General features: G+C 39.3%; 1 long non-coding RNA gene across 2 annotated transcripts; it reads left to right on the top strand.

Moving 5' to 3' along the window:
* The first annotated feature begins 867 nt into the window (after positions 1–867).
* LOC128852295 (uncharacterized) lies at positions 868–4,449 on the top strand. Of its 2 annotated transcripts, XR_008450042.1 has the most exons (4): positions 868–1,229; positions 1,432–1,534; positions 2,300–2,523; positions 3,541–4,449. It is a non-coding gene; the product is annotated as an uncharacterized LOC128852295 (long non-coding RNA). The 2 variants fall into 2 exon arrangements; XR_008450041.1 differs by lacking the exon at positions 3,541–4,449 and having other exon boundaries at positions 2,300–3,455.
* Positions 4,450–13,288: the final 8,839 nt, after the last annotated feature.

The following is a 13,288-nucleotide window of genomic DNA, read 5'->3' on the forward strand; positions in this document are numbered from 1 at the left end:
TTATGTTCCTTTTGTCTGGAGTTTGCCTATGCAGGAACTCTGCCTAATTCTGTATCAGATGACTACTGTAAGTATATGCCTTTCCCACCAAAGGGAGATTTGCATCGAAGCATCTGAAATATCTGATAAAATATGCTTAAAAAAGCTAGAAATCCAGCCCTGACAGCCAACTTACTATTTTCTTTACATTTAAATGTAATTTATTAATTTCTTTTAAATAGCCACAGTTGTGTTTTTCAAGACATCATTATTTTCCCCATATGAATACGTTCCAAAGCCTTCGCGAAAGGACTGTGAGAGGAAAAGCTCATTAGTGTGCTTGAACTTGTAAGGAAGTTGAAAGTAGACTGAGCAGTAAGATGAAAAGTATCCAGAAGGAATGTTACCCCCATAAGTTCAATTATAATAAAATTACTCTTTAACTCATTATGAAACCTGGTTCTTTTTTCCTAACAAAAATAATATGGATGAATATGATATGCAATTTTTCTGAAAGAGCAAGTGAATACACACAACCGCATTGTGGGCAGGATCTTTAGTAATTCATTGGTGTTCGGTATGTCAAAACACTTGAGCAGCTGTAAGATTAGAACCCAAAGCAAGGATGCAGCACCTGGGAAGGCGATTAAGGTAAAATGAAAAATGCTTACAAGTATCCTATTGTAGCTGCTATTTAAATAATCCTATCTGAACTTAACCATTGTACTAAAAAAATAATCTAGTCTTGCAGGTTACTTGCGCTTATGCAACTTGAAAACAAAATCTATCAGTTGAGCCAGTTCCTTGGCACTACTCCAACAGCTGAAAACAGGTCTAGAGGCAGCTTAACTGCCTTGGCCATAACTATTTTCACTTCTCCAGGAACAGCTCTGCAGAGCATAGACCCACTGAGACAGCTTATGCTTCCTTACTTCTGAACTCTGACACCCAGAACATATGCAAAGAAACAAATGGCCTGGGCAGCAGATACCCGCTCTGCAGTGCCTCTGCCTAAGGACTGCTCCTCCTGGCCTAAGGGCAGCTGATTAATTTGTTAAAGGTCAAAACAACCGCCAAGACAGTTAAACAAGACGTGACGTTCACCATACTTTTCCTTTTTTTTTCTCCTTTTTTTTTCTTTTTGAGTTCTTCATCTTTGGAGATAGGATAGGAGACTCAGCACTGAGAAACTATTACTGATAGGCTTCGGGCTCGTTTGCTTTTCCTTGGTCTCCAGTGAATCAGCCCAGGTATCATTTTAGAGTTCCTGTTGCTTATTTCATACAAACACACTCTGAAGCTTCTGTCTGGTGAGGAAGTAATGAGAACTTGTGGAGTAATAGAGACAGCGTTTTACTATGTTGAAAAGTGTTAATAGTCAACATCAGAAGGTTTTCATCTGTTGACAGTGGTATACTTGATGGCTGGCTAACCTACTGGTTCTTCTTTCAGGATAACCGGAGGGTGCTCTGAGGTGATAACTGGAAGTGTTGAGGTAGCAGCTCTCCAAAGCAATGGGTTGAATATGAAGAAGGCCCAGGCAAGAAGTCTCCAGGTAGTACGTGTGATTTTCCCAGGCTGATGTGAATGAATTAAGAGCAAAGGCACTGCCTCCAGGAGCAAAAATAAAAAATCAACCCCAAAGCAAGGCAGCACAAAAAACCAACCCTCCGCCTGGCAGTTGCCTACAGCAAGGGGACAGAAATTTTGGTTTTGTGTTCCTGTTGCCTAGAGTCATGTAAAACCTTTGCCTTTTTACAGCAAGCTACAAATCCTGGGTCTGACTGGGTATTAGACTGTGTGAGAAAGAAGAAAAAAAGAAAAGAGAGAGAAAGAGCCCTTTGGGGCACTGAATGGGCCTGAGATCCAGGCACAGGATTTGGGAATAAGAAATTGCTTCCTTGTTTATTTGCAGAGACTTTAGAGGAAGGGCTAGAGCTGGTACTAGCCCTTTGCTGTCCTGATAGACACGCTAATTCAAAGACTCCAATAATAACTTCTAAAGCCAGGAAGAAAATGTGTTTCTTTCCCTTTCTATCACAATCAGTGGTTTAATGGCAGAAACACTCAATGTGCACCTAAGAGATAGGTGATATCAGTTACGAGGAAAAGAGGACTTCACACCCTCAAACTGAACTAATTTGGTTGCCAGTACAGTAACCAGCCTAAACAGTGCAGAGTTAGGTTCATAGTCATTTAAAATGTAGTAGGTAACACATAAAAAAATAACTTATCTAAGAACACCATAAATTTGCAGGGCTTGCTTAGCAAAATGAAGTGATGACTAGGGTTCTCTGAATGTGGGGTAGTCTCTTTTCAGGTTTGACTGAAAGGATAACAGAACAAGGACACCTGAGAAAGATGCTGATTTCAGGCCATTTAAAGCTGGATCACTAGCCTAAGTGATTATTGTGTCCTGTCCTCTGTATCTGCAGGTGCATGAAGCTTCTGCTAAGAAGGATTTTTGTCAGTACCATATTTTGGAAGGTCAGGCGGCAATAACAGTGAAGACATGACAGCCAAAACAATTAAAAGGCAGCACAGGTACCTGTTTGAAAGTACTCTTTTAATAATTTCATCATTTCAGCACTCACCTTCTCCTAACTTGCTGCGCCTCCTTATCACTTCATGTGAACTTTGTCTTGTTAAAAGATAAGAAAAAGATTATGCACCAAATGATTCAGCTGACTCTCTATTCTGACACTCTGCAAGGAAAGTGGTATATAAATGTTATCTGTACAAAGTGAATTTCACCTTGCTTTTCACCACTTGATTTAAAAAACGTGAGATTTATAATATTTCTGTTAATGTTGCCCTTTTCAGCTTGTTGGGTTTTTTGTACATTTTTGGACATGTTACAGCTTCCTAGAATTTCTAGTTCTAGAATAATTTAGATAATTAGGAAAAATAAGTTTCTCATCCTTATCAATCAGAAACACAGCTCAGCACTGGGCTGTCATATCCAGTTCTACAGCAGTAGTGTACATCAAAAGTTAGCTTGCTCTGATGTTATAAAAAGTTTTTGGGGGAGAAAGAAGTCGCAGTTCCTTGGGATATTTATAGCATTTAAGGATGCTTTTAAGTAACTTGTAATGGCAGATGCCATTGGGTACTCTGTCATAAGTGGTTTTGGTATGCATACCAAGTAATGTATATTATGGTATGTTTCAAGCTAGGCCCACATTAAACTTTGTAGAAAAAATAAAGAACACATCTGTATTACTGTATGAATTCCATTTGGATTTTGTTAATGTCACGTTTTATTTTATTTTTGTTTTGAATTCAGCTCTTCAGGGATTTTAGCCATCAATCTGCTAGTATAACACGATGGACTTATGTTTAAAGCTCTAACACAAATACTGATTGCACTCACTGAATAGTGTTACCATGGGGTAGAAAACTTGTAACAACAGGACTAACCTTTGAATGGCTTGGGCAAGAAGCCATGGAGTGAGATTCCTGCTTTTCCAAGGGCTGGCCCTTTTCTCCTTTTCACAGGCGTCTACCACTCCCCATTTCTACTACACAGCCTCTCCCTAGAGGTGCATTTTCTTCCCGCAGAGTACATCGTTGCTGGCCCAGCAAACAGGGAGATGGCTACAGCACATCCTGGCTTGGGTTAGAGGAGCTAGAAGGACTTAAAGGAACTGGAACTCGGAAGGGCTAGAATACCAGTTCTGGAATCTAAACGAGCTCCCACTGAAGGATCCCAGGTGTGGAGGTAACAGTTGGCAATGCATGGGAAATACAGAGTTAGGAATTATTGACCTGTAAGTGATAAGTCAATTCACAACACCATTAAATCCTCCTACAACAGAACCAGGCCACATTCTAGTAAAAATTGTCAAATTGGACCAGACTTAATGTTTAATTCAGGCTTCTCTAGGCCAGAAAGCCCCAGTCTCTTGGAAATGATGGTGGCTTTTCACATGACATATGTGAGGCTCCTAGCACCTTCCTACAAGAGTTTTTACCTTCTTTCAAACAGTGCATTTCTGTTCTGTATGCTCCATTGCTACAGTCCCTGGCCTTACCATTGCTTCCAGACCTGATCCCTTCCAACTGCTGCTCTTAATCATCTGGTCATGAACATCCCTTTTAACATGCATGCTGAGCTGCCAGCTTGCTTTTCTTCTTCTGGAATGGCTGTGGTTATTGATTATTCAAAGGTACTGGCAAGTAACAAGTGATTGCACAGCTGTTTAAAAACTTCCAAGAACATAAAGTTGGAACTTTAGGGGCATGTAGATAAAAATATTTACAGTCATTGTTAAATAGGTTAAAAAGTAGGTCATTATTTTATTTCTCCTCTTTCCACTGCCATGTAACATCATGTGTGAGGATTTTCCCATTGTCAGTTACATAGCTGCCTTAATTAGCACTTCTCTCCTTTCTCATAAAAAAACTAAGAAATTGGACTGGGAGCTTCTCACATATTCTCAGTTGAGGCCTCTGGTCCATCTTAAGCAATGTTAGTATGATCTTCACTGGGGGAGATGTAGTTCTGCTGATTTCTGAGTGGGATTTTTTGGTTTTTTTTTTTTTTGGGGGGGTGTTGGAGTTTGTTGCTTTTTTTGTTTTCTTTTAATACTTTTATGTAGAACTAAGCAGATAAGTCTCTGCTTGGTATGCCTTAACATGCTACTTGAGTCACTCTGTCTTTGTTGAAGGACTGAATTGACACTCGTCTTGGTTTACAGCTCTTTACATAGCTGCCGCGTCCTGCCTACCACAATCATTCCACAGCCTCATAACTCAACAACCTGTCCCTTTTCTGTCAACACAGCATTTCTCTATAGAATACTGTTGACCAAACAAATACCTGCAGAGAGGATGACACTGCTATTGCATGCGTAGCTTTTTTAAAAAGTCAATCATCTGCTGAGGTGATAATTCAGGGAATTCTATACTATAAATACACAGCTGTTTATAGTATATATATGGTTTGCTTTTAGACGAAGCTAGCACTTAGAAGACTTCAGCATATGGAGAGAAACATAAACAGGAGATGTTTAGTTCTTTCCTAGTGAATTATGTACCAGACAGAGAGACTGGAGATTCTAAGGATTATTTCTGAAGAGTTGAATGTTTGAGTCTTACACCATTCCTAAATGGCCTAAGGAAATGAGAGACTGAAAGAAGTCAGATTCTGGTGACAAAGGAAATGTTTATATTGCTGCTAGCCTATAGTTTTCAGTTATTGCATTAAATTATTCTTGAAGCGTATCATATTAAGCATGGCTTATTCAGGTGTTTCTCAAGGGCAGTGAGTGTTTTGTTTCAGCAAAGCGTAAGGGTTACCAGAAGAGTGACTCGTAGTGAATGATAATTCAGTACAGAAATACAGATTTCTTTCAGAGGAAACTATTTTTAAGATGTGTCACCACAAGCAGAACAGACTTTGGTTGGTCTAAGCTAATTATTAATAGATTTCTGATGTTAGGCATGGTATAGGTCTGAATGTGATTAAGTTAGCAGGAATTCTGCCACTCTCCAATGACAATGACATTGAGTCCTGACCTTAAAAATAGCAAGAGAGTAGCTATTCTGAATAATTCAACTAAAACATTAGAAAATTTCAGGGTAAATGGAAAGAGCGGACCTCAGCATGAGTGAGTTGTTAAGATCTAGTTATTATGCAAAGACTGAGAAGCTTAAAAAATCCCTAATGTGGCAGTTTATGATTATCAGCCTTTTGAGTACCTTATTTCTAAGTGATGGCACGATTAACTATAAAGGCAGCCTAAATTCCTTATACTAGTGCCTTAGCTGTTAGTAATATTACCAGCCCTAGCAGAATCCCTAAACCTATTTTTCATTGTATTAGTACAGGAATAATTTGTTTCTCATCTGTTACTTTGAAACATATTGATTTTTCAGTCTACACGTGTTTTTACTTGTTTGTGATCTTATCTTATTCAAATTTCAGAATCACACGATTCACCACTAAGTTAAAGAATGCAAAATTATCCATCCAGTTTGGTTTCAGACAGACAAATGCAACTTCACACAAACAAAGGGGGTTGTATCCAAGCATTATTTGCCTATGTTCTTAATATTTTAGTACTCTGTGGAAGAAAGCAAGTTGGGTATGAATTTGTTTTGACTTCATATCCAGTACACTTTCAGGTTTCTCTAGTCTCCAAAGCCAAGAATCCAGTCTAAAGATGCCAGAGAGCTTCAAAATGCTTAAGGCAAGGCAGTGCCATACTTTTTTTTTTTCAATCTTTGTTGCCATACTTTGGAATAAAATAAAGGTTTTGCTTTAGATAAAAAGAAAAACTTGTCTGAGGGGTTACCTAAATCTTCTACACCTATTCCAGATATGACTTATGCTCAGAGGAATGAACCTTGGTTGGAGCTGGTTAGATTTTCTTTTTCTGCTGAGAAAAGCTCTGAGCTTGAAGTGTTTCATTCAGAGCACTCTGCTTTGACAAACTTTCAGCAATCAGAGCTGAAGCCAAGCTTTCCCAAAACAAGACACTATCCTGGCTAGGTCTCCAGTCTCTGAGCCACTGGCAAATGGTTTCATCTCAATACTGGCTGACACAACCTCCTCAAAGAACAGTTTGGGACTTCCAGGAAAAACTCAAGCCTCACATTTGTGGGTGTTGCCATGTGACAGTTGCTCTTGCTGTCGTGTAGGAATCAGAGTCAACTTTGTAAAGAGCAGCCTCCTGACTGCTCTTGGTTATTAAACTGGCAGCTCGAGAGCAAGTCTCCTTGCAGCCCCGGAAACCTCCACCCAAGAGTTAGCAAGCTTGAACTACAGCCCTCTGAAGGACTGCACTTCCTAGCTAAGTAAAACCCTTTTTGATTCCTTGTCTTCCAATGCGGTTTTGGTTTGGAATGACTTGTTTGTCCCCATCAATATCAGGGAGGACAGGATCTAACTTTTTGAATAATTTTTGTCTGTCCTCAGCAGGACTTGAAACTTCTTGCCACGTCATGCAAGGCTCTCCTACCCTACATGTGACAGAACGGTTTGGCAAGACCTACCACCACCTTTCTTTACAGACAGGGCCACTCTTTCAGTTCTGAATGAATGGAAAGTGTCTGCCAATTTGTGCTTTATTTTAATTTCCTCTGCACAGATCTGGAGAGTGTTTGCCTATAAATACCTGCTTATAGGGTGTTTGTGGAAACCACTGTTTTCTCCAGGGATTAAATAATGTTTTCAAGTCACATCTTGCCATGGAAACAGACAGGTAATGAAGGATCTGAACTGGATTTTTCTGCATCAGCATCTCAGTTCTTCATCCAGCTGAGTTGCAAACCCTCGTTACAAAATAAAGGCTGCAATCAAAAATTATGGTTACAGTAAAAGCAGGATCCCCAAACAAAAGGGTTCACAGTTTAATAGAGATAAGCAATCTTTAACAAATCAAAATAAGTAGTGCAGTGGTACCTACCAAATATGATGAGGAAATTTTCAAGTCTTCCTATAAAAGGCTTTCCAGGCAATTCTTAATGCATTTCAGACTGGCCTGTGAATTCAAAAATGTGTATTAGAACAGAGACTAGAATGCGTGGCTGAATTCTGATTCAGTCTTCACAATTCCAGACATCATAGAATGATTTTCAAGTTGTTACTCAAAGCAATGGAATATGTATTTTAAAGTGAACTTAATCTTTCTCAGATTTTGCACAAAATAATTTGGAAATGCATGCTATTGCAAATTTTTATTACACCTTAATCTGTTACAGTATTCAAAAAAACTATTGGAAATTAAAGGCTATGATCCTGCAAATATCACCATTAGCTTTAATAAAACTACCAGCATGCTGTTAGGGGCTGCTAAATACCAAGAGCTACTAAATAAAAGTTTTCTTAAAAGTTTTTGTTGAACCAGTACAAAACTATGTCAGTATTAACAATAAAATTGTTCAGATTTTTCAGGATACTGTTAAAATTATCATGAATTCCTGAATATATAGATCAATCAAAATAACTAGTCAAAAAACTGAGACTTTTGGGAAAGACCAGACCTTTCTTTGACAATATACCACACTGAAATGCCTAGAATCCTTGCAATGGATGTAAAAGATTTACCGTGGAACGTCTCTCTGCGCTCTTGATCAGAACAAGAGACAGGGTATTCCCCAGAAATTCACCATGTGTTTGACAGCCCTTAGTGAAGACTGGAAAAAAGACTAAAAATCTGAGTTTGTCCAGGCAGAGCACACACTTTCTGTCAGCTTTAGTGAGCCTTGTAGTAAGTCTCATTGTATAATTTTAAAGATTATTTAAGAAACTTAATCTTTAATAATAATTTACCGTCCTGTCATTCCTGGGTAGGAATTATGAATTGCTTGGTCCGGTTAATATATGTTGGCTACCTGGAAAGTGTTGTGGAGATCAGAGAGAACGTCAGTAGAGAAATAAGTTTCTTATCTTTTGCTTTGCTTAGTTAGCCCTTTTTTGTGCAAAAGAGTAGTGGTAGCATTTCTTTCTCGTTATTCCACGGCATTATTATTTTGTTTCTGATCACCATTCAGCCCAGTTTGTCCCTTGCTCATGACACTGGCCCAGTGAAATGGGTTGTAGGAATGTTCTGCCAGAAGGTGAGGGAAAAAAAGCTGTAGAAGGACTAAGTGAAAATGTTTGAAAGTCAAAGGGAGGGCACATGTTTGACTTCACAAAAGAAAATGCTGGTTTCTGTTGCAATGTTGGTTACACAATCACATAAGGTTTTATTTTTAAAAGCAAGTAAAAAAATTACAGTGCATCAGCTCCTCGACTGGTGTAAATCAGCGTGGTTTTATTGACTTTGATGGAGCTATGTCGATTTATACCAGATGAGGATTTGGCCCATTGTACGGAGATATTTTTATTTCTCTTCTCACTCTATCAGTTAAGGAAAGGGTAATAATCAGCGAGCTGGAAGCAATTATGTGTTTGTGAGGAGGGGGTAGTTTCATAATAGCTAACTTGATATTATTTCCTGTAAAATGTATCAGGAGAATAGAGCCTGGAGCCTGCTGACCAGTTTGTTTTGCAAAGAAATATTTGTTTAAATCTGTTTATAATAATTTGTTAAATGATGGGCAGGCTCAGCTGAAGCACTTGCCTTCCCCTGCCTGACACCAGAGGTGGCAGTTCTGGTGGTGACCAAGACGTTCACTGAGTGGCAGCTGGAAAGACTCAGGCAAAGTTTGGCTTCCACTTGCATCCACGTAAATCTGGAGTGACTCTATCAAAAATCAATAGAAATAGTCTTTATTTACAACAGTGTGCCTAAAACCAAAATTTGGCAGAGTTTTCAACTGAGCATTTATAAGCCGTTTCTGGCAGCAAATAAGAATGGGGGAGGGGAAGATTATTCATTGCAGATGCTTTGTAAGATTAACAGAGGCTTTCTGGTGACAGTAAAGTCTACTAACATAGTCGCTTTTGGAAAATGTTTTTTTAAATGTGATTTGGGGGAGTTTTCTGTCATCCTTTAATTCTTAGAGCATTTCACAGTGGTAAAAAATGCTAACTGACTGAGGCCTCAGGTGAAATGATCTGTATTGTTCTTTTTACCCTGGCAAGGCAGATGAGTCCCAACCTGTGATACCAATTGGGCTAAAGCGACTGGTGGGAAGCTCGGATTTCTAAGAAATCATTTTGGATAAATGCGTTTCACAAGGTTTGGGTTTAATTATTGTTAAGCAGCCACATGTTGATAAGGGAGCTGAAAACAAACTAGTCACAACTGAAATAAATTGAAAAGCGTACCAAATTATTTTTAAGCTATAGTGCATATTATTGCAAAGTACCAGCACTATTAACACTAAAGTATTCCAACCAACTCTTGCAAGATAGCTCACGCACCTCCTATCTTTGCTCTCAGGGATGATTTAACCATGTTATTAATATTTTTAACTTACAAATATCATTAAAATGACTTCATGCCCTGTTAGAGTGGATGCAGATATACTCGGCTAACGGTGCTTCTGTCACTGTAGTTTGTACCCGTATGGCTGCCTCTTGCCGAACTGATCTACAGTTAAATTAATCCCAAAACATCAGGTAGGTGAGCCCTCAGGCATTAGCAGAAAACTCATAATAGACTGGAGAATACGTGGTTCAGAAATTATTCTGGAAAGATGCATAAATGCAGTTCTTGCCACACAGAGTCGCGCAGCCCTTCTTCCCCTGCTGTCTTTTCCTGGGAAAGGTCAGGTAGCCTATCTATCACATCTTGTCTTTGATTGCGGTGTACACGTGTCCACCTCTTCCTGAATCCTTTTGAAGCAAGAAACAATGAACAGCCTTCCAAGGAAAGAGTGTGTTTGCTTATTTGGGGATTCTTTTTTTCACAGCTGAAATACAACCTCCTTAAAACCAACATAAGATAGGGTGTCGTTATGGACAGGGCAAGTGACAGCATTCTGCATGTTATTACAAGGTGTCTTTCACTCGTTTTGTTACTCAGCTTTTCAGCTATTTATGGAAATTCATGGTGTGTTTTTTTCCCAGTAAGGTTCAAATGTATGTGCTGTTCTGGAAAAGACAACTGCAGGGTCATTATCATCTTTTCTAGTAAGAACACAGAACTGAAAAACAAGTGCAGTATTGTAACCAGCACTACCTCTTGACAGTTACATGGATTGTATAAAAGAATTACTCTTTTTTATAAATATATGCACCCAGATCCCTTCTACTATTTAATATCATGCACAAACCAACTGCTTACAGTGTTCCTCAAATCAATATCACAAAATCAATTCACACTAAAAATAATTTAAGAAGGATGAGAAAATTTTGAGCATGACACATCAGTGAAATGAAGGTAGGCTCCTCTCATTATTTTTCTGCTTACGTTTTAGATCTTTACAGAAAAAAAAATGATGAAAGATAATTTTCAAATCTGATATGTGGTGTGGAGATGATGTCCTAGCTAATTTGATGAGGACAGAGATTATGACTGAAGTCAGGAATACACAGAAGATTAAATCCTAAACCGTAACCCTGTTTTCATAGAAATGTATTAAGGAAACAAAACAGAATGACAGACCTAAACCAAACCATTTCTAAGTAGGCATCTGTCAGATTTTCCCATGAGGTGTAGGCAGTTTAAGATGTGCTGTGACAGTATTTGAAGTTGTTACGTTTTAGTATTGCTCAGCTGTCAGGGAAAGTGTAGTCCAAAGCCTGAAGATGAATTTCAGGGACAAGCTGAGAAGTACACAGAAAAAAAGGTTAATATTACGGTGACTACCAGTTCATACGTGTCAGCTAATCTTTAACTTGAGAAAACAGTGGACAAGGTCATCATTAAACCAAGTGAAGCTTCAGCGTATGAATGAATTTGAGTTTGGTGTCAAACTACACGGAGAATGAGGTATTACACCAATATCTGATCCTCTACGTACTGCTGGAGTTAGTGCTTAGCGCAGCAGAACTTCAGGCTGTAAGCATGAGTTCTCATAGGCAAGGTTTGTAGGATGTGGTGCATCTCTCTATGGCCTTGATCAGAGACTGAGATAATCCTGTCACCAGACAGAGCTGAAGTCTGCTGAGAGATATCGAAAGGCACCTCTTGGGGTCTCACAGGAACCAGCGCTAATCACTTGCCTCTTTATTCATTCCCTGTTACTCAGGCACAGGAGGGAAACAACCCAAGTACCAACTGAAATTCTGGCCAGGCAGGACTAGGGCAAAAAATGACAAACTACCACAAGTTCCCTTGCAAGTGCTCTAGCTTGATCTGAGAAGAAATATCAATCACATCCCTATTGTATGAAATAGCGCTCAGCTATTCCAAGGTACATATTTAAGGTTCTGGAAGCCTCCTAAGTTTTTTTTGTGGGTTGTTTTGGGGTTCAGGGGTTTTTTTTTGATTTGTTTTTGGGTTGTTTTTTCTCCTGTTACACATGTAGTTAATTAGTTTACCTGTTGGAAATAAACCTTTGGAAGCAAGTAGCACCCACCTCATTTTAATCATCATGTTTCCATAGATATTATGAAGACTGGAAAAAATAGGGCTGTAAGGGATCTCTGAAGGTCATCTAATGTGTCCTCTGTTGTAAGGCAGGTTGAAACAGCAGAGATCAAATTGCTGGAATATCTTCCCTCACATTATCCATTTCTAGTGTGCAGCCTGTGACTGACTCCGCTGCAAGGTTTTACGAAAAGAATTGATATGGGACTTAAACCTCCCCATGGAAGAAATGAAACAGGATTGGAAGTAACAGAATGACTTCTAAAATGCTGTTACTCAGCTTGGCCTCCAATTAAATATCAGTTTAGTAGAGCTGTTAATTAAAAAAAAAAAACACTTAATTTGATTACCTTGGTTAGTCCTTAAATTTAAGGAGCTAGTGTCAAGGCCCACAGAGCCTGAGACCAGCTACCATCTAATTACTAGGCTGGGATTTTTTAATTACTACAGATAAGAGTATGAGGGGGAAAACTGTCATGATTCAGAATTCAGAAACCACATCCTCCCTTATTTTCTAGCCATCCCACTCAGCCTCTGAGAGGGAGTGTTGAGAGCGTAGTAAGTGGAGGCAGATAACCACATCCCAAATCTGCTGTCATCCTCAGACAACAGAATTTCCGAAGTGCCTTCTGCTTAACAAAGAGGATGTAAAGTAACCTCAGTCATTAACAGGTGCCTTCACAATAATTACTTGTAGTTGGCCTTTTGCCTACAGGCAAAATTTCCACTGACTTTTTAGCAAATTTCTGCCTTGTCTCCACTGAGAAAACTCAAGATAAATCAGCTAAAGGCGTGAAGACAACATGAGCAGTTTAAGCCATCTTAAACCTTACATGGATGCTTTGGGTCAGGAGTGAAGGGTCTGCAGAGCTGTGATGGATCTCCCCTTCTGAATGTCACCTTTGTTGAAAAAGGTTTAAGATATAGTATGAAAAGTTACTTTCTCTTTTCCAGGTAGTAGGGCAGGATTCAGGCATTTGTGAGGGACATCCTCATTTACAGCTTGATGCCTCAACACAAGCCTATCTTTATTATTGGCTTAAGCTGAAATTGGGCTGTGAATGGCAAGGGGTGAGGTGTGGTACCCATCCTGTTCTGTTCTGAAGAGTGGAGTAGCAAGTTGGTTGTGTGAATCCATTAAACTGCCTACCTAGATTTGGCAGAGGGTGCCTGCCCACGGTTTTGGTTTGTTATAAGCAGACCTTAATAGCATCAAACTAAGGCTGCTTGGTTTGTAACGGAAAACTCCATCCTGGGACTGAACGCATTGTAAGGGCTCTGACAGATGGGCTCTGTTGGACTGAACAGCAGCAGTCGTTACCGCTTTACCTCCACTGTGTCTGCTGCAACTCTCTTCCAGTGCTGCCTGTCCCAGCAGC

This window comes from Cuculus canorus, chromosome 5 (assembly GCF_017976375.1).
Source record: "Cuculus canorus isolate bCucCan1 chromosome 5, bCucCan1.pri, whole genome shotgun sequence".
Lineage (NCBI taxonomy): Eukaryota > Metazoa > Chordata > Aves > Cuculiformes > Cuculidae > Cuculus > Cuculus canorus.